Source organism: Orcinus orca, chromosome 7, assembly GCF_937001465.1.
Source record: "Orcinus orca chromosome 7, mOrcOrc1.1, whole genome shotgun sequence".
Classification (NCBI taxonomy): domain Eukaryota; kingdom Metazoa; phylum Chordata; class Mammalia; order Artiodactyla; family Delphinidae; genus Orcinus; species Orcinus orca.
This window is the reverse complement of record NC_064565.1, coordinates 1,800,658-1,828,455: the sequence shown is the minus strand read 5'-3', so window position 1 is coordinate 1,828,455 and position 27,798 is coordinate 1,800,658. Positions and strand designations below refer to the sequence as shown.

The 27,798-nt window shown below is 44.4% G+C and overlaps 1 long non-coding RNA gene across 9 annotated transcripts in view; it reads right to left on the bottom strand.

Moving 5' to 3' along the window:
* The window catches only part of LOC125965015 (uncharacterized), a 482,945-nt gene that overhangs the window by 223,558 nt on the left and 231,589 nt on the right, over positions 1-27,798 (bottom strand). For 3 of the 9 annotated variants that reach the window (XR_007478445.1, XR_007478442.1, XR_007478439.1), the window contains exon 2: positions 26,181-26,252. The exons of 3 other annotated variants lie outside the window; for them this stretch is intronic. This is a non-coding gene — a long non-coding RNA (uncharacterized LOC125965015). Of the gene's footprint in view, positions 1-15,120; positions 15,193-26,180; positions 26,253-27,798 lie in introns of all 9 variants that reach the window. 3 more of the 9 variants (XR_007478446.1, XR_007478443.1, XR_007478438.1) reach the window with 1 other exon arrangement.

The window sequence follows — 27,798 nt, the reverse complement described above, 5'->3', positions numbered from 1 at the left end:
TGTAGAGATCCTGTCAGAGTCAGTGGGAGGGAGGGGGCGGAGCTCTCGAGGGCCGGGTTGGCTGTAGCTCAGGCTCTATATCGCGGAGTCTGCACTGGGCCCCAGGAGCTGAGGTGTCGACCCAGCCATTCTGCACTAGGAAATCTGGTCTGAAGTGCCGGGTGTGGAACCTCTGCATGCGGGACCCTAGGAGCACGTGAAATTAGACAAAGCACAAAGGATAAAAAAGGTTAGACTTGACTTTATTGCCCAGATTCTATTTTTATCTCCCAGGGATTTTTAATGGGCTTTGCTGGGGACAAACCCCTCCTCTGCCTTTTGTCCCGTTCCTCATTCTTGGAGTGCTGAGGGTGCAGACCGTTCTTCTGTAACTGCTGAGTGCTGAGTTGGGAGCCCTCATACCCGGGGGTGAGGGTCAGAGCTTCTCCCCAGCAGCCTCCAGGTGACGTTGATTGTCCCCAGGCCCCCTGCCTCCCTGCTCGTCCACCTGAGCACCAGCATTGGAAGTGTTATAGATTCTAATGACCTTTAAGGGTCCAGGAAAGAGATGTGCAGAGACGCTGTGGTGGCCGGTTTCACCCCACCCCACATTTGTTTGGCCACCTTAGGCTGACCGTTTCTGCCAGCCTAGATGCTCTGACCAGTAGTCTGTGCTTTCTTCAATTAGGCCCCTGAATTAACGTACAAACAGCACCAGGTGTCAGAGCCCTGCCCACTCAACTCCCAGACAGTCCAGGGTCAGTGGTGATCAAGGACCATGATGGCCACTGAGTCAACAGCCTTTTGAAGTAAACAGGAGTCCAGCCGGTCTTATTGGCCACCATCATCACGGTGTCTGTAGGCTTTTCTATGGTGACAGTGTGATATACGGTTCCCCCGCCAAGATTATTAGCTCCCCTCTGGGTGCAGTAAGTCCTGCAAGCAGTAGTCTACTCTTTTGGGACACACTCTTGTTGTTTTATGAGAGAAACTCCAGGTCAAGTGATGTTCACACGAGTCGTCATGGTGCCCTGTTGCCCCCGGTTATCTCTCTGGATGTTGGAGTTGGAGGGCCTCCTCACTCGAGGTCGGAGTGAACCCTGCAACTTCAGGGCATGGTTGGTGGTTAGAATCACCACGTAGGGTCCTTTTCCCTTAGGAGGGAGGTGGCCTTTTGGGCTGCTGATTTCCAGGTTTTTAGATACCGCCAGTATCTTGGCCAGATGTGGCAGTGGGCCAAGCCCCTTGGTGACCGTAGTTTATCCTACCTGGATGGCATTCTTGCATTGTTCCATTTCAAGTGGTCCCAGTTTTTGCACTAATTCTCCAATGGCGATTCACCTTTCACCGGGAATGTAAAGGTCAAAGGGTTTAGCTAAATTAGGGAGTTCCAGGGCAAGGATCTGAATTGACTGCTCTTTCCATTCTTGAAAGGCCACTTCTGGATTCTATTCAAAAGGATCATCATCTTTTCCTTTCAGTGTTTCATATAGAGGCCCAGCTAGTAGACTCTAGTTAGGGATCCAGAAGCAGCAAACCCTCCCCAGGAGGGTTCCTCCCTCCCCAGGAACCCCTAAGCTGTCTTCTAGTTTTAGAAAGGGGTAAGGCTGAAAATGGTTTCTTCCCTTTCCTGGGACGGGCTTCTCCGACCTTCTGTGAGAATGAAGCCCAGGCAGGTCACCGCAGTCTGTGATATTTGAGCTTTTTCTTGGACAACTTCTATCCTTTATTGGCTTGGTAGTTCAGAGGCCTCCTTAGTAGGGCTGGCGATCAGAATGTCGTCTGCGTATTGAAGGAGGGTTTCCTTTTCCAGAGGTAGAACTTTTAGGTCTTTAGCTAAGCTTTCCCCAAAGATGGTGTGGGAATTTTTGCACCCTTGGGGCCAGACGGCCCGGAAGTATTGTTTTAGTTGTATGTTGAGTCCTGCCACTCACAAGCCAAAATTTCTTGTGACTCTGGGACTAATGGAGTACAAAAGAAGGCATCATTGAAGACTAATACAGAATACCATGTCCTGGTGGTTGGTAGAATGACCAGCAGGGTGTAGGAATTAGGAGCAACTGGAGGTATATCCTCGGTGGCTTCACTGACTGTCCTGACATCCTTTACCAGGTCCCCAGCAGCACAGGGGGCTCTCGTGGTCAGACCAATCCCAGAATATGGAGCTCACCTGGGCAGGTACCCCACCCCCACCCCAGCCCACAGGGCTCTCGTGGTCAGGCCCCTCCCAGGATACAGAGCTACCCTTGCAGGTACCGTGGCAGGGCTGGGCACACAGGAACCGTGCACATAGCCCTCATTGCAGAGCACCCCCAGCTCACCTGTCGCTCAGAGCTGACACAGAGCACCTCAGAGCAGGACTTGAACTAACAAACAGCAGCTGCGACAGGTCTGTGACCCTGGGCATCACTCTGTGCGGCCTCCCTCCACCTGGTCTTCCAGAGACTTCCACTGCACCCGGGGCACCAGGCCTCTGTCTCCAACCACCACCCACCCCTCCTCTCCCTGACTCCTGGGTTCCTCTCATTAGGAGAGGGTTTTCTTGAAGTTGTCTCCCACTCATGGGCCAGATAAAATGATTAGAAAACAAGCCAAAGCTGCAGCCCCTTGTCTATCCTGACTCTCAGGAGCCCACACCTGTTCCTTGGACCTGGCCGGTTCAGCAAGTTCCATTTTCTGCAACTGTGAGCCCCTGAGGGGTGATGATTGGCTGACCTGGGCAGCCTTACTGTGCCGGCCAGCCCTCCCCAGGTGTGCCTGGGTTGAGATCAATATAAATACCACTCCAGGCAGCAAGAGCCCCTGCAGCCATGCCTGACACCATTTTCTCTGCCCTGTCAGCAGTCTCGGGACTGGGCTGGTGGGAGGGAGTGAGAGGCCACGGCTTTGTGGGTGGCCCAGTGTGAGTGGGGCTCTGCTGGACTTTCTGCAGCAGTTGCCAGGCTGCCACCTGCTAAAGAAGAGGATGTGTCACCCATACCTGCTGCTGGAATTTCTCCCTGGGCAGAGGTGAGGAAGGAAAAAGGCAGTGGGGGCAGGGACAGGATGGGTATCTCAGGCAGGGAAATGGAAATCTTCCAGAAGAGCACCCAGGGCCAGGACCATCCTGGCTGGCCTGCAGGCACCAAGTCGGCCGGCATGCTGTCACTCATGTGGCTCTATGGCCCTTCCTCTAGGCTTTCAAGTCCTTGTATATATTCAGGTGTTTTACCTGGGACGGGTGGGAATAGTTCAGCAGCAACTGGCCTGGGGCTCAGCTCACGTTTACTCACAGATGCCTTGGCACGGTGCCCCAGCTTTGCAATGAGGACGCTTGTTGCGTGGGGGCTGCTGGCTGAATGGGAGACGATTCCCCACCACTGACCAACTTCAGAATTGTTTACAACTGGAGCAAGTGCCCTGATACGGTTTTCCTCTGTGTAACTGGTGGGTTCTGTGTTTTTTTTCTCTTTTTCGTTTTTGGTTCAAGGTAGATTTTATTCCTCTTTTTTGTATTTACAGATATAAGCATGGAAATAATTTATTCATATAAATACATGTATGTGAAGGGAATAATTGTTTTTTTCTGTTTTATTTTTAAATTTTATTTCTTTTTAATTTTGAATTTTATTTTATATTTTTATACAGCAGGTTCTTATTGGTTATCTATTTTATACATATAAATGTATACATGCCAATCCCAGTCTCTCAACTCCTCCCACCACCACCCCCCCAACAGCTTTCCCCCTTTGTGGTCCATACGTTTGTTGTCTACATCTGTTGCTCTATTTATGCCTTGCAAAATGGTTAATCTGTACAGCTTTTCTAGGTTCCACATATATGCATGAATATACAAGACTTGTTTTTCTCTTTCTGACTTACTTCACTCTGTATGACAGTCTCTAGATCCATCGACGTCTCTACAAATGACCCAATTTCATTCCTTTTCATGGCTTAGTAATATTCCATTTTATATATGTACCACAGCTTTATGCATTCGTCTGTCTGTGGGCATTTAGGTTGCTTCCATTACCTCGATATTGTAAATAGTGATGCAATGAACATTGCGGTGAATGTCTGTTTTTGATTTATGGTTTTGTCTGGGTATATGTCCAGTACTGGGATTGCTGTATCATATGGTAATTCTATTGTTAGTTTCTTAAGAAGTTCCATATTGTTCTCCATAGTGACTGTATCAATTTATATTCCCAACAATAGTGGAAGAGGGTTCCTTTTCTCCACACCCTTTCCAGCATTTTTTGCTTGTAGATTTTCTATGATGCCTATTCTACCAGGTGTGAGGTGATACCTCATTGTTGAATCCATTTCGTTGAGCAAGGGGTAGGTCTTGTCTATTACATATTTGGCTTATGGAACGGTATCTGTGCTAATTTCAAACTCTGGTTTTATGCAGCACCCCAACTCACCTTCCCCCTTAAGCAAGCATAAGTTGGTTTTCTAAACTTGAGACCCTGTTCTGTTTTGTAATTCAGTTACTGTGTAGCCAAGTTCACATTCCGTGTATTAGTGATACCTTATGATGTTTCTTTTTCTGTGTGACTTATTTCACTTAGAATCATCGTGCCTCAATCCACTCATTATGCTGATACGGACCTGGTGACATAGATTTCATTGCTGAGTGGTATTCTGCTGTACATAAGTACCGCAACTTCTTTATGCATTATTTGCTCTCTGGGATATTTAACTTGTGCCGTAGAAGAGATTCCAGTAAAAAGAACCGTCCCAAATTTTGGGGTGGCTGTGTCTTTTTGATTTTAATTTCCCTAAGCTATAGGACCATATGTGGAAGTGCCCTAGGCTCTGTTGCTTTGTTTTTTAGATGTTTCAGGAAACACCATACACTTCTCCCAAGAGGCTCTTGGCAATTTACATCCCGCCCATCAGCATAACAAGGCTCCCAGTTCTCCATGGCCTGTCCTGCCTTTCTGGATTTTACACTTTTTTCAGATGGCCCTTTTGACCGGGGGGAAGTGAGACTTCATTGTAGTGCAGATTTCCTTTGCAAGCTTGCTTGGTTGGCCAAAAAGGGTGTATGCGTTTTTTCCTGAATATATTCAGGAAAAAACGCATATGCCCTTTTTGGCCAAGTGCATCATTGTAGACGTTCTGCCTCTTTTCCTATGCTTTAAATGCAATTCCAGTCTACCTCCTGCAATCGGTTTCCTGCAATTCTGCCCCGCTTTCAAGTCCTCTTGGCAGCCTACTTCAGTATATTTTTGGACGATAGCTGTCATTTATAACTCTGCAGGTTTGTGAATTACAGTGTCCCTGAGTTCCTTTCTTCAACTCGCTTTCTTGTGAGCTGGCCGCAACACCGCAGGATTGCTTCAGGCCCTAATGTGGTTCCGGCATGGCACGCAGAGCCTTTGGTTAATTCCTCTTCCTGGTGGGAAATGAGAGTTAAATTTGCCCGTCCAGACACCTCCAGCTAGTCTCTCATTGGTTCTCCCTATTCCTGTTCATCTTCCGCAGAAATTGCAAACTGGGCCAAACAGGAGGTTAAAGGCACCGACTCTCCAAGTCGGGAGAGTGTTAGTAAAGCGTCTGGAGTGTTGCACCCGAGTACCAGGGGATGAAAACTGAGATATATTTGAACACGTCTCCAGATCACATGGTTGATCATACTCTGGGTTCCACATGCATGTTTTAGCTGAAGGAAGAATACCTTAAACCTGGAGAGTTGAGACCCTTTGAATGGTGACCATGCAATATGACTTCAAAGGGTTTTCATTTGCTCTCCGAACCTCTCCAATCTTGTCAGATCTGTGTTAAGGCCCCTGTACACAGTCTTCATTCTCTTTCAGACATAGCCATCCATAGGTTTTAAGATAGTTACTAGTCAGGTACATTCTTAGGCGTTTAATATGGGGTGTTGAGTACATTTCGTTGAGCAAGGAGTAGCTCTTGTCTATTCCATATTTGGCTTAAGGAACTTTATCTGTGCTCATTTCAATCTCTGGTTTTATGCAGCACCCCAACTCACCTTTCCCCTTAAGCAAGCATAAGTTGGTTTTCTCAATTTGAGACCCTGTTCTGTTTTGTAATTCAGTTCCTGTGAAGCCAAGTTTACATTCCGTGTATTAGTGATATCTTATGACGTTTCTTTTCCTGTGTGACTCATTTGAGTTAGAATCATCATACCTGAATGCACTCATTATGCTGCTACGGGCCTCATGACATAGATTTCTTTGCTGAGTGATATTACATTGTACGCAAGTACCACAACTTCTTTATCCATTTTTCACTTTCTGTGATTTTGAACTTGTACTGTAAATGAGGTTCTTGTAAACAGAGTCGTCCCAAACTTTGGGGTGGCTGTGTCTTTTTGAATTTAATTTCCCTAAGCTATAGGACCATAAGTGGAAGTGCCCTAGGCTCTGTTGCTTTGTTTTTTAGATGTTTCAGGAAACACCATACACTTCTCCCGAGTGGCTGTTGGCAATTTACATCCCGCCCATCACCATAAGAAGGCTCCCAGTTCTCCATGATCTGTCCTGCCTTTCTGGATTTTACACTTTTTTAGATGGCCCTTTTGACCGGGGGGAAGTGAGACTTCATTGTAGTGCAGATTTCCTTTGCAAGCTTGCTTGGTTGGCCAAAAAGGGCGTATGCGTTTTTTCCTGAATATATTCAGGAAAAAACGCATACGCCCTTTTTCGCCAAGTGCATCATTGTGGACGTTCTGCCTCTTTTCCTGTGCTTTAAATGCAATTCCAGTCTACCTCCTGAAATCGGTTTCCTGCAATTCTGACCCGCTTTCAAGTCCTCTTGGAAGCCATACTTCAGTATATTTTTGGACGATAGCTGTCATTTATAACTCTGCAGGTTTGTGAATTACAGTGCCCCTGAGCTCCTTTCTTCAACTCGCTTTCTTGTGAGCTGGCCGCAACACCGCAGGATTGCTTCAGGCCCTAATCTGCTTCCGGCAGGGCACGCTGAGCCTTTGGTTAATTCCTGTTCCTGGTGGGAAATGAGAGTTAAATTTGCCGTCCAGACACCTCCAGCTAGTCTCTCATTGGTTCTCCCTATTCCTGTTCATCTTCCGCAGAAATTGCAACCTGGCCCAAACAGGAGGTTAAAGGCACTGACTCTCCAAGTCGGGAGAGTGTTAGTAAAGCATCTGGAATGTTGCACCCGAGTACCAGGGTACGAAAACTGAGACATATTTGAACACGTCTCCTAATCACACGGTTGATCATACTCTGGGTTCCACACGCATGTTTTAGCTGAAGGAAGAGTACCTTAAACCTGGAGAGTTGAGACACGTGGAATGGGTACCATGCAATATGACTTCAAAGGGTCTTCATTTGCTCACCAAACCTCTCCAATCCTATCACTGCTGCGTTTATGCAACTGTACACACGCTTGTTTCTCTTTTGGAGACATAGCAATCCATAGGTTTTAAGATACGTACTAGTCAGCTACATTCTTAGGCACTTAATACGTGGTGTTGAGTCCATTTCGTTGAGCAAGGAGTAGCTCTTGTCTATTCCATATTTGGCTTAAGGAACTTTATCTGTGCTCATTTCAATCTCTGGTTTTATGCAGCACCCCAACTCACCTTTCCCCTTAAGTAAGCATAAGTTGGTTTTCTAAATTTGAGACCCTGTTCTGTTTTGTAATTCAGTTCCTGTGAAGCCAAGTTTACATTCCGTGTATTAGTGATATCTTATGGTGTTTCTTTATCTGTGTGACTTATTTCAGTTAGAATCATCATACCTGAATCCTCTCATTATGCTGCTATGGGCCTGATGACATAGATTTCATTGCTGAGTGATATTGCATTGTACGTAAGTACCACAACTACTTTATCCATTTTTCAATTTCTGCAATATTGAACTTGTACCGTAAAGGAGGTTCTTGTAAACAGAGCCGACCCAACCTTTGGGGTGGCTGTGTCTTTTTTATTTTAATTTCCCTAAGCTATAGGACCATAAGTGGAAGTGCCCTAGGCTCTGTTGCTTTGTTTTTTAGATGTTACAGGAAACACCATACACTTCTCCCCAGTGGCTGTTGGCAATTTACATCCCGCCCATCAGCATAACAAGGCTCCCAGGTCTCCATGGCATGTCCTGCCTTTCTGGATTTTACACTTTTTTCAGATGGCCCTTTTGACCGGGGGGAAGTGAGACTTCATTGTAGTGCAGATTTCCTTTTCAAGCTTGCTTGGTTGGCCAAAAAGTTCGTATGCGTTTTTTCCTGAATATATTCAGAAAAAAACGCATACGTGCTTTTTGGCCAAGTGCATCATTGTGGTCGTTCTGCCTCTTTTCCTATGCTTTAAATGCAATTCCAGTCTACCTCCTGCAATCGGTTTCCTGCAATTCTGCCCCACTTTCAAGTCCTCTTGTCAGCCTTACTTCAGTATATTTTTGGACGATAGCTGTAATTTATAACTCTGCATGTTTGTGAATTACAGTACCCCTGAGCTCCTTTCTTCAGCTCGCTTTCTTGTGAGCTGGCCGTAACACCGCAGGATTGCTTCAGGCCCTAATCGGGTTCTGGCACGGCACGCTGAGCCTTTGGAAAATTCCTCTTCCTGGTGGGAAATTAGAGTTAAATTTGCCCGTCCAGACACCTCCAGCTAGTCTCTCATTGGTTCTCCCTATTCCTGTTCATCTTCCGCAGAAATTGCAAACTGGGCCAAACAGGAGTTTAAAGGCACTGACTCTCCAAGTCGGGAGAGTGTTAGTAAAGCGTCTGGAATGTTGCACCCCAGTACCAGGGGACGAAAACTGAGACATATTTGAACACGTCTCCCGATCACACAGTTGATCATACTCTGGGTTCCACATGCATGTTTTAGCTGAAGGAAGAATACCTTAAACCTGGAGAGTTGAGACCCGTGGTATGGGTACCATGCAATATGACTTCAAAGGGTCTTCATTTGCTCACCAAACCTCTCCAATCTTATCACTGCTGCCTTTATGCCCCTGTACACACGCTTGATTCTCTTTTGGAGACATAGCATTCCATAGGTTTTAAGATACTTACTAGTCAGGTACATTCTTAGGTGTTTAATATGGGGTGTTGAGTCCATTTCATAGAGCAAGGAGTAGCTCTTGTCTATTCCATATTTGGCTTATGGAACGGTATCTGTGCTCATTTCAATCTCTGGTTTTATGCAGCACCCCAACTCACCTTTCCCCTTAAGCAAGCATAAGTTGGTTTTCTCAATTTGAGACCCTGTTCTGTTTTGTAATTCAGTTCCTGTGTAGCCAAGTTTACATTCCGTGTATTAGTGATATCTTATGATGTTTCTTTTTCTGTGTGACTTATTTCAGTTAGAATCATCATACTGAATCCACTCATTATGCTGCTACGGGCCTGATGACATAGATTTCATTGCCGAGTGATACTGCATTGTACGTAAGAACCAGAATTTCTTTATCCATTTTTCACTTTCTGCGATATTGAACTTGTACCATAAACGAGGTTCTTGTAAATGGAGCCGTCCCAAACTTTGGGGTGGCTGTGTCTTTTTCATTTTAATTTCCCTAAGCTATAGTACCATAAGTGGAAGTGCCCTAGGCTCTGTTGCTTTGTTTTTTAGGTGTTTCAGGAAATACCATACACTTCTCCCGAGTGGCTGTTGGCAATTTACATCCCGCCCATCAGCATAAGAAGGCTCCAAGTTCTCCATGGCCTGTCCTGCCTTTCTGGATTTTACACTTTTCACAGATGGCCCTTTTGACCGGGGGGAAGTGAAACTTCATTGTAGTGCAGATTTCCTTTGCAAGCTTGCTTGGTTGGCCAAAAAGGGCGTATGCGTTTTTTCCTGAATATATTCAGGAAAAAATTCATACGCCCTTTTTGGCCAAGTGCATCATTGTCGACGTTCTGCCTCTTTTCCTAGGCTTTAAATGCAATTCCAGTCTACCTCCTGAAATTCGTTTCCTGCAATTCTGCCCCACTTTCAAGTCCTCTTGGCAGCCTTACTTCAGTATATTTTTGGACGATAGCTGTCATTTATAACTCTGCAGGTTTGTGAATTAAAGTGCCCCTGAGCGCCTTTCTTCAACTCGCTTTATTGTGAGCTGGCCGCAACACCGCAGGATTGCGTCAGGCCCTAATCTGGTTCCGGCACGGCACGCTGAGCCTTTGGTTAATTCCTCTTCCTGGTGGGAAATGAGAGTTAAATTTGCCCGTCCAGACACCTCCAGCTAGTCTCTCATTGGTTCTCCCTGTTCCTGTTCATCTTCCGCAGAAGTTGCAAACTGGGCCAAACAGGAGGTTAAAGGCACTGACTCTCCAAGTCGGGAGAGTGTTAGTAAAGCATCTGGAATGTTGCACCCGAGTACCAGGGACGAGAACTGAGACATATTTGAACACGTCTCCTGATCACATGGTTGATCATACTCTGGGTTCCACATCCATGTTTTAGCTGAAGGAAGAATACCTTAAACCTGGAGAGTTGAGACCCATGTAATGGGTACCATGCAATATGACTTCAAAGGGTCTTCATTTGCTCACCGAACCTCTCCAATCCTATCACTGCTGCGTTTATGCCCATGTACACACGCTTGATTCTGTTTCGGAGACATAGCAATCCATAGGTTTTAAGATATTTACTAGTCATGTACATTCTTAGGCGTTTAATATGGGGTGTTGAGTCCATTTCGTTGAGCAAGGAGTAGCTCTTGTCTGTTGCATATTTGGCTTATAGAACTTTATCTGTGCTCATTTCAATCTCTGGTTTTATGCAGCACCCCAACTCACCTTTCCCCTTAAGCAAGCATAAGCTGGTTTTCTAAATTTGAGACCCTGTTCTGTTCTGTAATTCAGTTCCTCTGTAGCCAAGTTTACATTCCGTGTATTAGTGATATCTTATGATGTTTCTTTTTCTGTGTGACTTATTTCAGTTAGGATCATCATACCTGAATCCACTCATTATTCTGGTACGGGCCTGATGACATAGATTTCATTGCTGAGTGATATTGCATTGTACGTAAGTACCACAACTTCTTTATCCATTTTTCACTTTCTGCGATATTGAACTTGTACCGTAAATGAGGTTCTTGTAAACAGAGCCGTCCCAAACATTGGGGTGACTGTGTCTTTTCGATTTTAATTTCCCTAAGCTATAGGACAATAAGTGGAAGTGCCCTAGGCTCTGTTGCTTTGTTTTTTAGATGTTTCAGGAAACACCATACACGTCTCCCGAGTGGCTGTTGGCAATTTACATCCCGCCCATCAACCTAACAAGGCTCCCAGTTCTCCATGGCCTGTCCTGCCTTTCTGGATTTTACACTTTTTTCAGATGGCCCTTTTGACCCGGGGGAAGTGAGATTTCATTGTAGTGCAGATTTCCTTCGCAAGCTTGCTTGGTTGTCCAAAAAGGGCGTATGCGTTTTTTCCTGAATATATTCAGGAAAAAACGCATACGCCCTTTTTGGCCAAGTGCATCATTGTGGACGTTCTGCCTCTTTTCCTCTGCTTTAAATGCAATTCCAGTCTACCTCCTGAAATCGGTTTCCTGCAATTCTGCCCCGCTTTGAAGTCCTCTTGGCAGCCTTACTTCAGTATATTTTTGCACGATAGCTGTCATTTATAACTCTGCAGGTTTGTGAATCACACTGCCCCTGAGCTCCTGTCTTCAACTCGCTTTCCTGTGAGCTGGCCGCAACACCGCAGGAGTGCGTCAGGCCCTAATCTGGTTCTGGCAGGGCACGCTGAGCCTTTGGTTAATTCCTCTTCCTTGTGGGAAATGAGAGTTAATTTTGCCCATCCAGACACCTCCAGCTAGTCTCTCATTGGTTCTCCCTATTCCTGTTCATCTTCTGCAGAAATTGCAAACTGGGCCAAACAGTAGGTTAAAGGCACTGACTCTCCCAGTCTGGAGAGTGTTAGTAAAGCATCTGGAATGTTCCACCCGAGTACCAGGGGACGAGAACTGAGATATTTGTACACGTCTCCCGATCACACGGTTGATCATACTCTGGGATCCACATGCATGTTTTAGCTGAAGGAAGAATACCTTAAACCTGGAGAGTTGAGACCCGTGGAATGGGTACCATGTAATATGATTTCAGAGGGTCGTCATTTGCTCACTGAACATCTCCAATCCTATCACTGCTCCGTTTATGTCCCTGTACACATTCTTGATTCTCTTTCGGAGTCATAGGTATCTATAGGTTTTAAGATACTTACTAGTCAGGTACATTCTCAGGTGTTTAATATGGGGTGTTGAGTCCATTTCATTGAGCAAGGAGTAGCTCTTGTCTATTCCATATTTGGCTTCTAGAACTTTATCTGTGCTCATTTCAATCTCTGGTTTTATGCAGCACCCCAACTCACCTTTCCCCTTAAGTAAGCATAAGTTGGTTTTCTAAATTTGAGACCCTGTTCTGTTCTGTAATTCTGTTCCTGTGTAGCCAAGTTTACATTCCGTGTGTCAGTGATATCTTATGATGTTTCTTTTTCTGTGTGACTTATTTCAGTTAGAATCATCATACCTGAATCCACTCATTATGCTGCTACGGGCCTGATGACATAGATTTCATTGCTGAGTGATATTGCATTGTACGTAAGTACCACAACTTCTTTATCCATTTTTCACTTTCTGCGATATTGAACTTGTACCGTAAACGAGGTTCTTGTAAACAGAGCTGTCCCAAACTTTGGGGTGGCTGTGTCTTTTAAATTTTAATTTCCCTATGCTATAGGACCATAAGTGGAAGTGCCTAGGCTCTGTTGCTTTGTTTTTTAGGTGTTTCAGGAAACACCATACACTTCTCCCGAGTGGCTGTTGGCAATTTACATCCCGCCCATCAGCATAACAAGGCTCCTAGTTCTCCATGGCCTGTCCTGCCTTTCTGGATTTTACACTTTTTTCAGATGACCCTTTTGACCAGGGGGAAGTGAGACTTCATTGTAGTGCAGATTTCCTTTGCAAGCTTGCTTGGTTGGCCAAAAGGGCGTATGTGTTTTTTCATGAATATATTCAGGAAAAAACGCATACGCCCTTTTTGGCCAAGTGCATCATTGTGGACGTTCTGCCTCTTTTCCTATGCTTTAAATGCAATTCCAGTCTACCTTCTGAAATCGGTTTCCTGCAATTCTGCCACGCATTCAAGTCCTCTTGGCAGCCTTACTTCAGTATATTTTTGCACGATAGCTGTCCTTTATAACTCTGCAGGTTTGTGAATCACAGTGCCCCTGAGCTCCTGTCTTCAACTTGCTTTCCTGTGAGCTGGCCCCAACCCCGCAGGATTGCTTCAGACCCTTATCTGGTTCCGAGACGGCGTGTTGAGCCTTTGGTTAATTCCTCTTCCTGGTGGGAAATGAGAGTTAAATTTGCCCGTCCAGACACCTCCAGCTAGTCTCTCATTGGTTCTCCCTTTCCTGTTCATCTTCCACAGAAATTGCAAACTGGGCCAAAGAGGAGGTTAAAGGCGCTGACTCTCCAAGTCGGGAGAGTGTTAGTAAAGCGTCTGGAATGTTGCTTCCGAGTACCAGGGGACGAAAACTCAGACATATTGAAACACGTCTCCCAATCACATGGTTGATAATACTCTGGGTTCCACATGCATCTTTTAGGTGAAGGAAGAATACCTTAAACCTAGAGAGTTGAGACCCGTGGAATGGGTACCATGCAATATGAATTGAAAGGGTCTTCATTTGCTCACCGAACCTGTCCAATCCTATAACTGCTGTGTTTATGCCCCTGTACACACGCTTGATTCTCTTTCAGAGACATAGCAATCCCTAGGTTTTAAGATACTTACTAGTCAGGTACATTCTTAGGCGTTTAATATGGGGTGTTGAGTCCATTTCGTTGAGCAAGGAGTAGCTCTTGTCTATTCCATATTTGGCTTAAGGAACTTTATCTGTGCTCATTTCAATCTCTGGTTTTATGCAGCACCCCAACTCACCTTTCCCCTTAAGCAAGCATAAGTTGGTTTTCTCAATTTGAGACCCTGTTCTGTTTTGGAATTCAGTTCCTGTGTAGCCAAGTTTACATTCCGTGTATTAGTGATATCTTATGATGTTTCTTTTTCTGTGTGACTTATTTCAGTTAGAATCATCATACTTGAATCCACTCATTATGCTGCTACGGGCCTGATGACATAGATTTCATTGCTGAGTGATATTGCATTGTACGTAAGTACCACAACTTCTTTATCCATTTTTCACTTTCTGCGATATTGAACTTGTACCGTAAACGAGGTTCTTGTAAACAGAGCCGTCCCAAACTTTGGGGTGGCTGTGTCTTTTTGATTTTAATTTCCCTAAGCTATAGGACCATAAGTGGAAGTGCCCTAGGCTCTGTTGCTTTGTTTTTTAGGTGTTTCAGGAAACACCATACACTTCTCCCGAGTGGCTGTTGGCAATTTACATCCCGCCCATCAGCATAACAAGGCTCCCAGTTCTCCATGGCCTGTCCTGCCTTTCTGGATTTTACACATTTTATAGATGGCCCTTTAGACCGGGGGTAAGTGAGACTTCATTGTAGTGCAGATTTCCTTTGCAAGCTTGCTTGGTTTGCCAAAAAGTGCGTATGCGTTTTTTCCTGAATATATTCAGGAAAAAACGCATACGCCCTTTTTGGCCAAGTGCATCAATGTCGACGTTCTGCCTCTTTTCCTATGCTTTAAATGCAATTCCTGTCTACCTCCTGAAATCGGTTTCCTGCAATTCTGCCCCACTTTCAAGTCCTCTTGGCAGCCTTACTTCAGTATAATTTTGGACGATAGCTGTCATTTATAACTCTGCAGGTTTGTGAATTACAGTGCCCCTGAGCTCCTTTCTTCAACTCGCTTTCCTGTGAGCTGGCCGCAACACTGCTGGATTGCTTCAGTCCCTAATCTGGTTCCGTCACAGCACGCTGAGCATTTGGTTAATTCCTCTTCCTGGTGTGAAATGAGAGTTAAATTTGCCCGTCCACGCACCTCCAGCTAGTCTCTCATTGGTTCTCCCTATTCCTGTTCATCTTCCGCAGAAATTGCAAACTGGGCCAAAGAGGAGGTTAAAGGCACTGACTCTCCAAGTCGGGAGAGTGTTAGTAAAGCGTCTGGAATGTTGTACCTGAGTACCAGGGGACGAAAACTGAGACATATTTGAACATGTGTCCCGATCACACGGTTGATCATACTCTGGGTTCCACATGCATGTTTTAGCTGAAGGAAAAATACCTTAAACCTGGAGAGTTGAAACCCGTGGAATGGGTACCATGCAATATGACTTCAAAGGGTCTTCATTTGCTCACCGAACCTCTCCAATGTTATCACTGCTGCGTTTATGCCCCTGTACACACGTTTGCTTTTCTTTCGGAGACATAGCAATCCATAGGTTTTAAGATACTTACTAGTCAGGTACATTCTTAGGCATTTAATATGGGGTGTTGAGTCCATTTCGTTGAGCAAGGAGTAGCTCTTGTCTATTCCATATTTGCCTTAAGGAACTTTATCTGTGCTCATTTCAATCTCTGCTTTTATGCAGCACCCCAACTCACCTTTCCCCTTAAGCAAGCATAAGTTGGTTTTCTAAATTTGAGACCCTGTTCTGTTTTGTAATTCAGTTCCTGTGTAGCCAAGTTTACATTCCGTGTACTAGTGATATCTTATAATGTTTCTTTCTCTGTGTGACTTATTTCAGTTAGAATCATCATACCTGAATCCACTCATTATGCTGCTACGGGCCTGATGACATAGATTTAATTGCTGAGTGATATTGCATTGTACGTAAGTACCACAACTTCTTTATCCATTTTTCACTTTCTGCAATATTGAACTTGTACCGTAAACGAGGTTCTTGTAAACACAGCCGTCCCAAACTTTGGGGTGGCTGTGTCGTTTTGATTTTAATTTCCCTAAGCTATAGGACAGTAAGTGGAAGTGCCCTAGGCTCCGTTGCTTTGTTTTTTAGGTGTTTCAGGAAACACAATACACTTCTCCCGAGTGGCTGTTGGCAATTTACATCCGGCCCATCAGCATAACAAGGCTCCCAGTTCTCCATGGCCTGTCCTGCCTTTCTGGATTTACACTTTTTTCAGATGGCCCTTTTGACCGGGGGGAAGTGAGACTTCATTGTAGTGCAGATTTCCTTTGCAAGGTTGCTTGGTTGGCCAAAAAGTGCGTATGCGTTTTTTCATGAATATATTCAGGAAAAAACGCATACGCTCTTTTTGGCAAAGTGCATCATTGTCGACGTTCTGCCTCTTTTCCTATGCTTTAAATGCAATTCCAGTCTACCTCCTGAAATCGGTTTCCTCCAATTCTGTCCCGCATTCAAGTCCTGTTGGCAGCCTTACTTCAGTATATTTTTGGACGATAGCTGTCATTTATAACTCTGCAGGTTTGTGAATTACATTACCCCTGAGCTCCTTTCTTCAACTCGCTTTCTTGTGAGCTGGCCGCAACACCGCAGGATTGCTTCAGGCCCTAATCTGGTTCCGGCACAGCACGCTGAGCCTTTGGTTAATTCCTCTTCCTGGTGGGAAATGAGAGTTAAATTTGACCGTCCAGACACCTCCAGCTAGTCTCTCATTGGTTCTCCCTATTCCTGTCCATCTTCCGCAGAAATTGCAAACTGGGCCAAACAGGAGGTTAAAGTCACTGACTCTCCAAGTCGGGAGACGGTTAGTAAAGTGTCTGGAATGTTACTCCCGAGTACCGGGGGAGGAAAACTGAGACATATTTGAACACGTCTCCCGATCACACGGTTGATCATACTCTGGGTTCCACATGCATGTTTTAGCTGAAGGAAGAATACCTTAAACCTGTAGATTTGAGACCCGTGGAATGGGTACCATGCAATATGGCTTCAAAGGGTCTTCATTTGCTCACCAAACCTCTCCAATCCTATCACTGCTACATTTATGCCCCTGTACACACGCTTTATTCTGTTTCGGAGACATAGCAATCCATAGGTTTTAAGATACTTACTAGTCAGGTAAATTCCTAGGCGTTCAATACGGGGTGTTGAGTCCATTTCATTGAGCAAGGAGTAGCTCTTGTCTATTCCATATTTGGCTTAAGGAACTTTATCTGTGCTCATTTCAATCTCTGCTTTTATGCAGCACCCCAACTCACCTTTCCCCTTAAGCAAGCATAAGTTGGTTTTCTCAAATTGAGACCCTGTTCTGTTTGGAATTCAGTTCCTGTGTAGCCAAGTTTACATTCCGTGTATTAGTGATATCTTAAGATGTTTCTTTTTCTGTGTGACTTATTTCAGTTAGAATCATCATACCTGAATCCACTCATTATTCTGCTACAGGCCTGATGACATAGATTTCATTGCTGAGTGATATTGCATTGTACGTAAGTACCACAAATTCTTTATCCATTTTTCACTTTCTGTGATATTGAACTTGTACCGTAAACGAGGTTCTTGTAAACACAGCCGTCCCAACTTTGGGGTGGCTGTGTCTTTTTGATTTTAATTTCCCTGAGTTATAGGACCATAAGTGGAAGTGCCCTAAGCTCTGTTGCTTTGATTTTTAGATGTTTCAGGCAACAAATACACTTCTCCCGAGTGGCTGTTGGCAATTTACATCCAGCCCATCAGCATAACAAGGCTCTCAGTTCTCCATGGCCTGTCCTGTCTTTCTGGATTTTACACTTTTTTCAGATGGCCCTTTTGACCGGGGGGAAGTGAGACTTCATTGTAGTGCAGATTTCCTTAGCAAGCTTGCTTGGTTGGCCAAAAAGGGCATATCCGTTTTTTCTGAATATATTCAGGAAAAAACGCCTTCGCCCTTTTTGGCAAAGTGCATCATTGATGACGTTCTGCCTCTTTTCCTATGCTTTAAATGTAATTCCAGTCTACCTCCTGAAATCGGTTTCCTGCAATTGTGCCCCGCTTTCAAGTCCTCTTGGTAGCGTTACTTCAGTATATTTTTGGATGATAGCTGTCATTTATAACCGTGCAGGTTTGTGAATTACAGTGCCCCTGAGCTCCTTTCTTCAACTCACTTTCCTGTGAGCTGGCCGCAACTCCGCAGGATTGCTTCAGGCGCTAATCTGGTTCTGGCACGGCACGCTGAGCCTTTGGATAATTCCTCTTCCTGGTGGGAAATGAGAGTTAAATTTGCCCGTCCAGACACCTCCAGCTAGTCTCTCATTGGCTCTCCCTACTCCTGTTCATCTTCCGCAGAGATTGCAAACTGGGCCAAATATGAGGTTAAAGGCACTGACTCTCCAAGTCGGGAGAGTGTTAGTAAAGCATCTGGAATGTTGCACCCGAGTTCCAGGGGACGGAAACTGAGATATATTTGAACATGTGTCCCGATCACACGGTTAATCATACTCTGGGTTCCACATGCATGTTTTAGCTGAAGGAAGAATCCCTTAAACCTGGAGAGTTGAGTCCCATGGAATGGGTACCATGCAATATGACTTCAAAGGGTCTTCATTTGCTCACCGAACCTCTCCAATCCTATCACTGCTGCGTTTATGCCCCTGTACACATGCTTGATTCTCTTTTGGAGACATAGCAATCCCTAGGTTTTTAGATACTTACTAGTCAGGTACATTCTTAGGCGTTTAATATGGGGTGTTGAGTCCATTTCGTTGAGCAAGGAGTAGCTCTGGTCTATTACATATTTGGCTTAGGGAACTTTATCTGTGCTCATTTCAATCTCTGGTTTTATGCCGCTCCCCAACTCACCTTTCCCCTTAAGCAAGCATAAGTTGGTTTTCTAAATTTGAGTCCCTGTTCTGTTCTGTAAGTCAGTTCCTGTGTAGCCAAGTTTACATTCCGTGTGTTAGTGATATCTTATGATGTTTCTTTTTCTGTGTGACTTATTTCAGTTAGAATCATCATACCTGAATCCACTCATTATGCTGTTACGGCCCTGATGACATAGATTTCTTTGCTGAGTGATATTGCATTGTACGTATGTAGCACAACTTCTTTATCCATTTTTCACTTTCTGTGATATTGAATTTGTACCGTAAACTAGGTTCTTGTAAAGAGAGCCGTCCCAAGCTGTCAGTCACCTTTGGGATGACTATGTCTTTTTGATTTTAATTTCCCTAAGCTATAGGGCCATAAGTGGAAGTGCCCTAGGCTCTGTTGCTTTGTTTTTTAGATGTTTCAGGAAACACCATACACTTCTCCAGAGTGTCTGTTTGCAATTTACATCCTGCCCATCAGCATAACAAGGCTCCCAGTTCTCCATGGCCTGTCCTGCCTTTCTGGATTTCACACATTTTTTATATGGCCCTTTTGACCGGTGGGAGGTGAGACTTCATTGTAGTGCAGATTTCTTTGCAAGCTTGCTCGGTTGGCCAAAAAGTGCGTATGCGTTTTTTCCTGTATATATTCAGGAAAAAATGCATATGCCCTTTTTGCCCAAGTGCATCTTTGTGGAGGTTCTTCCTCTCTTCCTATATTTTCAATGCAATTCCATTCTACCTCCTGAAATCGGTTTCCTGCAATTCTGCCCCGCTTTGAAATCCTCTTGGCAGCCTTACTTCAGTATATTTTTGGACGATAGCTGTCATTTATAACTCTGCAGGTTTGTGAATTACAGTGCCCTTGAGCTCCTTTCCTCAACTCGCTTTCTTGTGAGCTGGCCGCAACACCGCAGGATTGCTTCAGGCCCTAATCTGGTTCCGGCACGGCACGCTGAGACTTTGGTTAATTCCTCTTCCTGGTGGGAAATGAGAGTTAAATTTGCCCGTCCACACACCTCCAGCTAGTCTCTCATTGGTTCTCCCTATTCCTGTTCATCTTCCACAGAAATTGCAAACTGGGCCAAACAGGAGGTTAAAGGCACTGACTCTCCAATTCAGGAGAGTGTTAGTAAAGCGACTGGAATGTTACACCCGAGTACCAGGGGCCGAGAACTGAGACATATTTGAACACGTCTCCCGATCACATGGTTGATCATACTCTGGGTTCCACATCCATGTTTTAGCTGAAGGAAGAATACCTTAAACCTGGAGAGTTGAGACCCATGTAATGGGTACCATGCAATATGACTTCAAAGGGTCTTCATTTGCTCACCGAACCTCTCTAATTCTATCACTGCTGTGTTTATGCCCCTGTACACACGCTTGATTCTCTTTCGGAGACATAGCAATCCATAGGTTTTAAGATACTTACTAGTCAGGTACATTCTTAGGCGTTTAATATGGGGTGTTGAGTCCATTTCGTTGAGCAAGGAGTAGCTCTTGTCTATTACATATTTGGCTTCGAGAACTTTATCTGTGCTCATTTCAAAATCTGGTTTTATGCAGCACCACTACTCACCTTTCCCCTTAAGTAAGCATTAGTTGGTTTTCTGAATTTGAGACCCTGTTCTGTTTTGTAATTCAGTTCCTGTGTAGCCAAGTTTACATTCCATGTTTTAGTGATAACTTATGATGTTTCTTTTTCTCTGTGACTTATTTCAGTTAGAATCATCATACCTGAATCCACTCATTATGCTGCTACGGGCCTGAAGACATAGATTTCATTGCTGAGTGATATTGCATTGTACGTAAGTACCACAATTTCTTTATCCATTTTTCACTTTCTGCGATATTGAACTTGTACCGTAAACGAGGTTCTTGTAAACAGAGCCGTCCCAAAATTTGGGGTCACTGTGTCTTTTTGATTTTAATTTCCCTAAGCTATAGGACCATAAGTGGAAGTACCCTAGGCTCTGTTGCTTTGTTTTTTAGGTGTTTCAGGAAACACCATACACTTCTCCCGAGTGGCTGTTGGCAATTTACATCCCGCCCATCAGCATAACAAGGCTCCCAGTTCTCCATGGCCTGTCCTGCCTTTCTGGATTTTACACGTTTTTCAGATAGCCCTTTTGATCGGGGGGAAGGGAGACTTCATTGTAGTGCAGATTTCTTTGCAAGCTTGCTTGGTTGGCCAAGAAGGGTGTATGCGTTTTTTCCTGAATATATTCAGGAAAAAATGCATATGCCCTTTTTGGCCAAGTGCATCATTGTCGACGTTCTGCCTCTTTTCCTATGCTTTAAATGCAATTCCAGTCTACCTCCTGAAATCAGTTTCCTGCAATACTGCACCGCTTTCAAGTCTTCTTGGCAGCCTTACTTCAGTATATTTTTGGACGATAGCTGTCATTTATAACTCTGCAGGTTTGTGAATTATAGTGCCCCTGAGCTCCTTTCTTCAACTCGCTTGCTTGTGAGCTGCCCGCAACACCGCAGCATTGCCTCCGGCCCTAATCTGGATTCGGCACGGCACGCTGAGCCTTTAGTTAATTCCTCTTCCTGGTGGGAAATGAGAGTTAAATTTGCCTGTCCAGACACCTCCAGCTAGTCTCTCATTGGTTCTCCCTATTCCTGTTCATCTTCCGCAGAAATTGCAAACTGGGCCAAACAGGAGGTTAAAGGCACTGACTCTCCAAGTCGGGAGAGTGTTAGTAAAGCGTCTGGAATGTTGCACCCGAGTACCAGGGGACGAAAACTGAGACATATTTGAACATGTCTCCCGATCACATGGTTGATCATACTCTGGGTTCCACATGCATGTTTTAGCTGAAGGAAGAGTACCTTAAACCTGGAGAGTTGATACCCGTGGAATGGGTACCATGCAATATAACTTCAAAGGGTCTTCATTTGCTCACTGAACCTCTGCAGTCCTATCACTGCTGCGTTTATGGCCCTGAACACACGCTTGATTCTCTTTCGGAGTCATAGGAATCCCTAGGTTTTAAGATACTTACTAGTCAGGTACATTCTTAGGCGTTTAATATGGGGTGTTGAGTCCATTTCGTTGAGCAAGGAATAGCTCTTGTCTATTTCATATTTGGCTTAGGGAACTTCATCTGTGCTCATTTCAATCTCTGGTTTTATGCAGCACCCCAACTCACCTTTCCCCTTAAGCAAGCATAAGTTGGTTTTATAAATTTGAGACCCTGTTCTGTTCTGTAATTCAGTTCCTCTGTAGCCAAGTTTACATTTCGTTTGTTAGTGATATCTTATGATGTTTCTTTTTCTGTGTGACTTATTTCAGTTAGAATCATCATACCTGAATCCACTCATTATGCTGCTACGGGACTCATGACATAGATTTCATTGCTGAGTGATATTACATTGTACGTAAGTACCACAACTTCTTTATCCATTTTTCCCTTTTGTGATATTGAACTTGTACCGTAAACTAGGTTCTTGTAAACAGAGCCGTCCCAACATTTGGGGTGACTGTGTCTTTTTGATTTTAATTTCCCTAAGCTATAGGACCATAAGTGGAAGTGCCCTAGGCTCTGTTGCTTTGTTTTTTAGATATTTCAGGAAACACCATACACTTCTACAGAGTGGCTGTTGGCAATTTACATCCCGCCCATCTGCATAATAAGGCTCCAAGTTCTCCATGGCCTGTCCTGCCTTTGTGGATTTTACACTTTTTTCAGATGGCCCTTTTGACCGGGGTAAGTGAGACTTCATTGTAGTGCAGATTTCCTTTGCAAGCTTGCTTGGTTGGCAAAAAAGTGCGTGTGCGTTTTTTCCTGTATATATTCAGGAAAAAATGCATACGCCCTTTTTGCCCAAGTGCATCATTGTCGAGGTTTTGCCTCTCTTCCTATGTTTTCAAAGCAATTCCATTCTACGTCCTGAAATCGGTTTCCTGCAATTCTGCCTAGGTTTCAAGTCCTCTTGTGAGCCTTACTTCAGTATATTTTTGGACGATAGATGTCATTTATAACTCTGCAGGTTTGTGAATTACAGTGCACCTGAGCTCCTTTCTTCAACTGGCTTTCTTGTGAGCTGGCCGCAACACCGCAGGATTGCTTCAGGCCCTAATCTGGTTCCGGCACGGCACGCTGAGACTTTGGTTAATTCCTCTTCCTGGTGGGAAATGAGAGTTAAATTTGCCCGTCCACACACCTCCACCTAGTCTCTCATTGGTTCTCCCTATTCCTGTTCATCTTCCGCAGAAATTGCAAACTGGGCCAAAGAGGATGTTAAAGGCACTGACTCTCCAAGTCGGGAGAGTGTTAGTAAAGCGTCTGGAATGTTGCACCCGAGTACCAGGGGACGAAAACTGAGACATATTTGAACATGTCTCCGGATCACACGGTTGATCATACTCTGGGTTCCACATGCATGTTTTAGCTGAAGGAAGAATAACTTAAACCTTGAGAGTTGAGACCCGTGGAATGGGTACCATGCAATATGACTTCAAAGGGTCTTCATTTGCTCACCGAACCTCTCCAATGTTATCACTGCTGCGTTTATGACCCTGTACACACGCTTGATTCTCTTTTGGAGACATAGACATCCATAGGATTTAAGATACTTACGAGTCAGGTACATTCTCAGGCGTTTAATATGGGGTGTTGAGTCCATTTCGTTGAGCAAGGAGTAGCTCTTGTCTATTCCATATTTGGCTTAAGGAACTTTATCTGTGCTCATTTCAATCTCTGGTTTTATGCAGCACCCCAACTCACCTTTCCCCTTAAGCAAGCATAAGTTGGTTTTCTCAATTTGAGACCCTGTTCTGTTTTGGAATTCAGTTCTGTGTGGCGAAGTTTACATTCCGTGTATTAGTGATATCTTATGATGTTTCTTTTTCTGTGTGACTTATTTCAGTTAGAATCATCATACCTGAATCCACTCATTATGCTGTTATGGGCCTGATGACATAGATTTCATTGCTGAGTGATATTGCATTGTACGTAAGTACCACAACTTCTTTATCCATTTTTCACTTTCTGCGATATTGAACTTGTACCGTAAACGAGGTTCTTGTAAACAGAGCCGTCCCAAACATTGGGGTGGCTGTGTGTTTTTGATTTTAATTTCCCTAAGCTATAGGACCATAAGTGGAAGTGCCGTATGCTCTGTTGCTTTGTTTTTTAGGTGTTTCAGGAAACACCATACACTTCTCCCCAGTGGCTGTTGGCAATTTACATCCCGCCCATCAGCATAACAAGGCTCCCAGTTCTCCATGGCCTGTCCTGCCTTTCTGGATTTTACACTTTTTTCAGATGGCCCTTTTGACCAGGGGGAAGTGAGACTTCATTATAGTGCAGATTTCCTTTGCAAGCTTGCTTGGTTGGCCAAAAAGTGCATATGCGTTTTTTCCTGAATATATTCAGGAAAAAACGCATATGCCCTTTTTGGTCAAGTGCATCATTGTCAACGTTCTGCCCCTTTTCCTATGCTTTAAATGCAATTCCAGTCTACCTCCTGCAATCGGTTTACTGCAATTCTGCACCGCTTTGAAGTCCTCTTGGCAGCCTTACTTCAGTATATTTTTGGACGATAGCTGTCATTTATAACTCTGCAGGTTTGTGAATTACAGTGCCTCTGAGCTCCTTTCTTCAACTCGCTTTCTTGTGAGCTGCCCGCAACTCCTCAGGACTTCTTCAGGCTCTAATCTGGTTCTGCCACGGCACGCTGAGCCTTTGGTTAATTCCTCTTCCTGGTGGGAAATGAGAGTTAAATTTGCCCGTCCAGACACCTCCAGCTAGTCTCTCATTGGTTCTCCCTTTCCTGTTCATCTTCCACAAAAATTGCAAACTGGGCCAAAGAGGAGGTTAAAGGCGCTGACTCTCCAAGTCGGGAGAGTGTTAGTAAAGCGTCTGGAATGTTGCACCCGAGTACCAGGGGACGAAAACTCAGACATATTGAAACACGTCTCCCAATCACATGGTTGATAATACTCTGGGTTCCACATGCATCTTTTAGGTGAAGGAAGAATACCTTAAACCTAGAGAGTTGAGACCCGTGGAATGGGTACCATGCAATATGAATTGAAAGGGTCTTCATTTGCTCACCGAACCTGTCCAATCCTATAACTGCTGTGTTTATGCCCCTGTACACACGCTTGATTCTCTTTCAGAGACATAGCAATCCCTAGGTTTTAAGATACTTACTAGTCAGGTACATTCTTAGGCGTTTAATATGGGGTGTTGAGTCCATTTCGTTGAGCAAGGAGTAGCTCTTGTCTATTCCATATTTGGCTTAAGGAACTTTATCTGTGCTCATTTCAATCTCTGGTTTTATGCAGCACCCCAACTCACCTTTCCCCTTAAGCAAGCATAAGTTGGTTTTCTCAATTTGAGACCCTGTTCTGTTTTGGAATTCAGTTCCTGTGTAGCCAAGTTTACATTCCGTGTATTAGTGATATCTTATGATGTTTCTTTTTCTGTGTGACTTATTTCAGTTAGAATCATCATACTTGAATCCACTCATTATGCTGCTACGGGCCTGATGACATAGATTTCATTGCTGAGTGATATTGCATTGTACGTAAGTACCACAACTTCTTTATCCATTTTTCACTTTCTGCGATATTGAACTTGTACCGTAAATGAGGTTCTTGTAAACAGAGCCGTCCCAAACTTTGGGGTGGCTGTGTCTTTTTGATTTTAATTTCCCTAAGCTATAGGACCATAAGTGGAAGTGCCCTAGGCTCTGTTGCTTTGTTTTTTAGGTGTTTCAGGAAACACCATACACTTCTCCCGAGTGGCTGTTGGCAATTTACATCCCGCCCATCAGCATAACAAGGCTCCCAGTTCTCCATGGCCTGTCCTGCCTTTCTGGATTTTACACATTTTATAGATGGCCCTTTAGACCGGGGGTAAGTGAGACTTCATTGTAGTGCAGATTTCCTTTGCAAGCTTGCTTGGTTTGCCAAAAAGTGCGTATGCGTTTTTTCCTGAATATATTCAGGAAAAAACGCATACGCCCTTTTTGGCCAAGTGCATCAATGTCGACGTTCTGCCTCTTTTCCTATGCTTTAAATGCAATTCCAGTCTACCTCCTGAAATCGGTTTCCTGCAATTCTGCCCCGCTTTCAAGTCCTCTTGGCAGCCTTACTTCAGTATAATTTTGGACGATAGCTGTCATTTATAACTCTGCAGGTTTGTGAATTACAGTGCCCCTGAGCTCCTTTCTTCAACTCGCTTTCCTGTGAGCTGGCCGCAACACTGCTGGATTGCTTCAGTCCCTAATCTGGTTCCGTCACAGCACGCTGAGCATTTGGTTAATTCCTCTTCCTGGTGTGAAATGAGAGTTAAATTTGCCCGTCCACGCACCTCCAGCTAGTCTCTCATTGGTTCTCCCTATTCCTGTTCATCTTCCGCAGAAATTGCAAACTGGGCCAAAGAGGAGGTTAAAGGCACTGACTCTCCAAGTCGGGAGAGTGTTAGTAAAGCGTCTGGAATGTTGTACCTGAGTACCAGGGGACGAAAACTGAGACATATTTGAACATGTGTCCCGATCACACGGTTGATCATACTCTGGGTTCCACATGCATGTTTTAGCTGAAGGAAAAATACCTTAAACCTGGAGAGTTGAAACCCGTGGAATGGGTACCATGCAATATGACTTCAAAGGGTCTTCATTTGCTCACCGAACCTCTCCAATGTTATCACTGCTGCGTTTATGCCCCTGTACACACGTTTGCTTTTCTTTCGGAGACATAGCAATCCATAGGTTTTAAGATACTTACTAGTCAGGTACATTCTTCGGCATTTAATATGGGGTGTTGAGTCCATTTCGTTGAGCAAGGAGTAGCTCTTGTCTATTCCATATTTGCCTTAAGGAACTTTATCTGTGCTCATTTCAATCTCTGCTTTTATGCAGCACCCCAACTCACCTTTCCCCTTAAGCAAGCATAAGTTGGTTTTCTAAATTTGAGACCCTGTTCTGTTTTGTAATTCAGTTCCTGTGTAGCCAAGTTTACATTCCGTGTACTAGTGATATCTTATAATGTTTCTTTCTCTGTGTGACTTATTTCAGTTAGAATCATCATACCTGAATCCACTCATTATGCTGCTACGGGCCTGATGACATAGATTTAATTGCTGAGTGATATTGCATTGTACGTAAGTACCACAACTTCTTTATCCATTTTTCACTTTCTGCAATATTGAACTTGTACCGTAAACGAGGTTCTTGTAAACACAGCCGTCCCAAACTTTGGGGTGGCTGTGTCGTTTTGATTTTAATTTCCCTAAGCTATAGGACAGTAAGTGGAAGTGCCCTAGGCTCCGTTGCTTTGTTTTTTAGGTGTTTCAGGAAACACAATACACTTCTCCCGAGTGGCTGTTGGCAATTTATATCCGGCCCATCAGCATAACAAGGCTCCCAGTTCTCCATGGCCTGTCCTGCCTTTCTGGATTTACACTTTTTTCAGATGGCCCTTTTGACCGGGGGGAAGTGAGACTTCATTGTAGTGCAGATTTCCTTTGCAAGGTTGCTTGGTTGGCCAAAAAGTGCGTATGCGTTTTTTCATGAATATATTCAGGAAAAAACGCATACGCTCTTTTTGGCAAAGTGCATCATTGTCGACGTTCTGCCTCTTTTCCTATGCTTTAAATGCAATTCCAGTCTACCTCCTGAAATCGGTTTCCTCCAATTCTGTCCCGCATTCAAGTCCTGTTGGCAGCCTTACTTCAGTATATTTTTGGACGATAGCTGTCATTTATAACTCTGCAGGTTTGTGAATTACATTACCCCTGAGCTCCTTTCTTCAACTCGCTTTCTTGTGAGCTGGCCGCAACACCGCAGGATTGCTTCAGGCCCTAATCTGGTTCCGGCACAGCACGCTGAGCCTTTGGTTAATTCCTCTTCCTGGTGGGAAATGAGAGTTAAATTTGACCGTCCAGACACCTCCAGCTAGTCTCTCATTGGTTCTCCCTATTCCTGTCCATCTTCCGCAGAAATTGCAAACTGGGCCAAACAGGAGGTTAAAGTCACTGACTCTCCAAGTCGGGAGACGGTTAGTAAAGTGTCTGGAATGTTACTCCCGAGTACCGGGGGAGGAAAACTGAGACATATTTGAACACGTCTCCCGATCACACGGTTGATCATACTCTGGGTTCCACATGCATGTTTTAGCTGAAGGAAGAATACCTTAAACCTGTAGATTTGAGACCCGTGGAATGGGTACCATGCAATA